This window comes from Ambystoma mexicanum, chromosome 5p (genome assembly GCF_040938575.1).
Source record: "Ambystoma mexicanum isolate Mex_15411 chromosome 5p, UKY_AmexF1_1, whole genome shotgun sequence".
NCBI lineage: Eukaryota > Metazoa > Chordata > Amphibia > Caudata > Ambystomatidae > Ambystoma > Ambystoma mexicanum.
The window spans coordinates 953,139,093-953,143,852 of NC_090930.1; positions in this window are offsets into that span (position 1 = coordinate 953,139,093).

Here is a 4,760-nt window from a genome sequence, read left to right on the forward strand (position 1 = left end):
GGGTACAAGGTGTTACTGTCAAATCTGGCTCTCAGAGTGATTTGCAGACTTGTCAACCCGGTGACGTTCATCACTGAACCCATAGGGGAGGGCGACTATGTGCATGACTGCACAGACATGGAACAATTCAATGACACCCCAAAGATACAGGAGAATGCACTTGTGGGGGAGATGTGCTTTATATTGACAGGTTGTTGATGATTGACCAAATGACTGGGGAAAGACATACTGGGACAGCAGTAGTGTGATTAAGAGAAGACAGGACAAGCGAGGTGGTGACAACTGCATGTCTACTGTTGCATTTATTAGCACAAGCAGCAGAGTTAGTAGCTTTATTATTAGCACTAGAGCACAGCAAATGCAAGGAAGTAACAGTATATTCAGATTCAGCCTATGTGACATCCACAGTGCATTCTCGGCTGTCATGTTGGATGAGTATGGGCTTCAGACATGCTGATGGGTCCCTGGTGTAGCATTCAGTCCTATTGGGCAGACTGATAGTCACTTCAGTACCCACTGCACATGGCAGTGGTGAAGTTTCTGACCCACACAAGGGGGGAGGACCTTATCTCTATGGGCAATGATGGGTATATGTCCTTCTCATAGCTTGCTATTCCAAATACTCCTCTGTTCTTATTCTTCTTGACTTATCTGCTGCTTTTGACACTGTGGATCACTCTTTGCTTCTGGATTCTCTCTCCTCATTTGACTTTCATGGTTCTGTTCAATTGTGGTTTTCATCTTATTTATCCAACCGCACTTTTGCTGTCTCCTGGGGTGGTAAAACCTCTTCACCTTTTCCCCTTGATTGTGGTGTTCCTCAAGGGTCAGTCTTTGGTCCTTTTCTATTCTCCTTATATACTTCTTGCCTTGCCCCTATAATTTCTTCTTTTGGACTATCACACAACTTCTATGCTGATGATACTCAGCTCTTTCTATCCCTTTCCTCGTTCCCTTTCCCTTTACGCCTGATATTCATTCTTCTCTCTCAACTTCTCTTTCTGCCATTAAATCCTGGATAACCTCCCATTTTCTTACTATACAACGCCGGAAAGACTGAAGTTTTATTCTTTCTCTCGAACACTCTCTTACCACAGTCTCCTCCCCCATTTATTTCCTTTCCTCTCTCCAGTCTATCCATCTCTCCCACTACTCGTAATCTTGATCTCTACTTCGATTCTAATCTTTCTTTTGCCCATCATATATCCCTTACATCTCGTGCCTGTCAATTTCATCTCTACAATATTCGCAGAGTCCACCCTTTTCTCACTTTTCACCCACAAAACTTCTTATGTCCTTGTTAATCTTTTCTTTACTATTCTATTGTTCTGTCACGTTCTTTGGCCTTCCTTGTTCACTTCTTGCTCCTCTTCAATCTATCATTTGTCTATTCGTTCACTCTGCCTTCTTTATTATTGTGACTTATTATCTTCTTCTTTTATCTCACTTGGCTGGCTGTCTTTCTACTCTCAGCTTAAACTCAATTTTCTTTGCCTTGTTTTTAAATCTCTTTATGGACTTGCTCCTGACTATCTGGCATCTCTTCTTTCATTTTATTCTCCTTACCTTTCTCTCCGTTCTTTGTTTTTTGTTAGATTGAACGTTACCCGTCCTCCCTGTGCTCAATCCAGCTTTCATTCTTTTCAGCTCCTCACTTCTCTTCATTGGGACATGCTCCCGCTGTATCTTCGTTCTGTTACTTCTTACTCTTTGTTCTGTTCCTCTTTAAAAACTCACCTGCCTCAGTCCCCTGACTGATAGTTACCGGCAGTATCCGAACCCTGATTTGCACCGCTGATTTTATGTACCGTTGACCTTCTTATATAAAGCGCTTTGGACAAAGACTCTATATAAAGCACAATAAAATACAAAATGAGGCAGGAGACGCGGAAGCAAAACCTGCCACCTATTTTGGGGACATTTTAGAAATAGATGTTTCGTCTCCAATGCGCAATTATGCATGCACAATGATACTAAAGGAAGGATATAACACATTACCAGTGAGACAGATTATGGAATTGCAGGGAGCTACACCCAAGGAGGAAAATGAGTTATCGATAAAGAGGGCATGTAAAATGTCTCCAATAGACGCCTTATGGCGACAAAATAACACAGGAATAGTGGTAATGCCATTCTCATTATTGCACACTGCACTGACACAATTACACCACCGCACCCATATAGAGAAGGAGGTGCTTGCTGCTCACATTGGAGCAGATACGTTCTGTCCTAATTTGGCCCAACACGTGGAAAAATTCAGGACTAATTGTCTAATTTGTAAACAATTTACAGCAGGTCATACACTAAGGGTAGTAAGAGGAGCCATACCTCGCCAAATGGCTCAATTTGAGCACCTGTACGTCGTCTACGTTGACATGCTCCAAGTATGGCAGGGCCACCGCTATATGATAGTGGTTGTGTGCCCGTTTATCTGATGGGTACAACCCGGTCCTTGTTTCCACCCTGATGCCCTTTGAGCTGTGAAATACCTGCTTAGATTAAATATTCCCATGATAGGGTGTGTGTGAGGTCCTGCAGTCTGACAACATTCCTCACTTCGTCAATGAGATGTTCACATCACAACATTGTTAAGAATACAAAACAAATTCTCTTGTGCCTATCACCCACAAGCAAGCGGATGTGTGTGCGGCTCAATGGTATGCTTAAAGAAGGCATAACCAAAATTTAAAAGACCGTCAAGTAGAGTTGGCTGCACTGTCTTCCATTAGCATTATTTGCATTGTGCAATAAACCAGGGTCTGACCACCCTTTAACCCCACATGAGGTGGTGACAGGATGGCACATGAGACTTCCCCTGGCTTCTCCCACTAGTGCTCTCAAAGATGCAGAAAAAATGTCTGATGTATTGGGTCAGGAAATGTACAAATGCACTGCTTCCTTGATGGCTAGTGCCTCTTGTATTTCTCGTCAACTGAAGGGACAACGGGAGAGGCCTGAAGCAAGAGGAGAAAACAATAATCCAGAAGCAAAGAAACCACAAAAGTATCCGGGCAACCAGGTTTTGCTGAGGGACTTCATGAGGCAGTGGTTTAAGCCACATTTTACAGGACCTTACACAGTGGTGAACTGGTAGACTCCAGCCCTCCCTTTAAGATGAGGTAGCAATACCCTTGAGATGGATGGGGATGCAGAATTTACTCAAACATCAATAATCGAAACGACTCAGGTAGTTGGCAAAAAGGTAACTGTTTTAATATCAATTATCTAAAACAGGGAGTCCAACAGACATCAGCTGACGTCTCAGCGTAAGATCTCTCGATGCATCTTAAAAAAGCATTCTTTTATAGCAAATAATCATTATTGATGACGTTAACTTACGTATTACTAACGTCATACTACGTGGCAAACTACAAAAACCTAGTGGAAATTGTGATAGGCTCTAAGGAACCTCTAAGTATACAATCCATAAAAGAGTGAAGAAAAGTGATAGGTTTCTTTACATCAGGTGGGGCAACTAAGCCCTCTCCTTAAACAGGTCACTATGAACGTCACTAAATACACAACGTCCCATTGGTTACACAAACTATACGCTTAATTACGCAGCCCTCTAAAATTGGTTGGCATGCTAACCTCTGTCAGTACTTTTCCACTTACGTTTAGCAGCACCCAGGCAGGCCTTCGAGGTGCTGGTGAGTTAGTCTTAACCATAGCTTTCCACCAATTGTCATATTCATCTATCATCACCTGAGTGTTCTGCTGTCAATTAAGGCTTTGAACTTTTCCTTGGGAGTGTTCTTTTGCTCTGGAGAATTCAGGGGAGTCAAGGCAAGATCTGCTGTCATGCGTAGGTGTGACCATCGTGTTCGTCCAACTTCTTCCTTCCATGTGACTGAAGACCACAAAATTGAGCCCTACTGTATTTAATATACTATTTTCTAAAAGACCTCTGACGTCTTCCTTGTTTTGTCCATGTCTTCTAAACAAGAGTTTTGTTCTTTCACATGATTTGTATCCAATGTCTGCTCACCCCAGCCTGATAAGACCTTGGCTTCTTGGGGCTCGTCCAGCCTTGCCTTTCTGAGATCTGCTTCTGTAATTCAATTGCTTTTTTAACTGCAACACACTGGAAACAAGGCCTTCCTTCTCTGGTCTAGCTCTGCTATAATACATAGAGGAAACATCCATGCTTTACTCATTTCAATAGATATATGTATATGTTGGCGTATGCCGCAATCTGTTCACTATGAAGCTAACCTCATGAATACTTTGTCTGCTTGCGTTTCTTTCCTTCTGTACACGTGTAAAATAACTTGATATCTTCATTGTTTCTGCAGCATAAGTTTCTTCATCTTGATCCCAAGATGTCACATATATTTGATACCTACTTGATGCCTTATAGAATATCTGTCTTATAGAATATCTGCATTCTCTTTTCTCTGCATCTCTTTCATGTAAGTCAACTTTCTTCATGTGACGTCACTGATGTCACCACCACTCCTATGTGGGACACCTCAATCTCTCAGCATTGTTCAATAAAGTAGAGCATCAAAACCTCATCGACAGACTGTACAATTACAAGGGCATCAGAGAGAATTTCCACTGCAGGTTCATCTCCTACCTAGAAGACTGCCTTAATTTTAACAGATGGATACTGTCAAATCACTGCCTCCGCCCATCACCTTTGGAGTCCTACAGGCATCCATCCTCTCACCCATGATCTTTAACTCTGGCATGGATCCCCTGTGGACCCTCCTCTTTTGCCACAATATTCACATGCACCAATTCACAGACACTACACA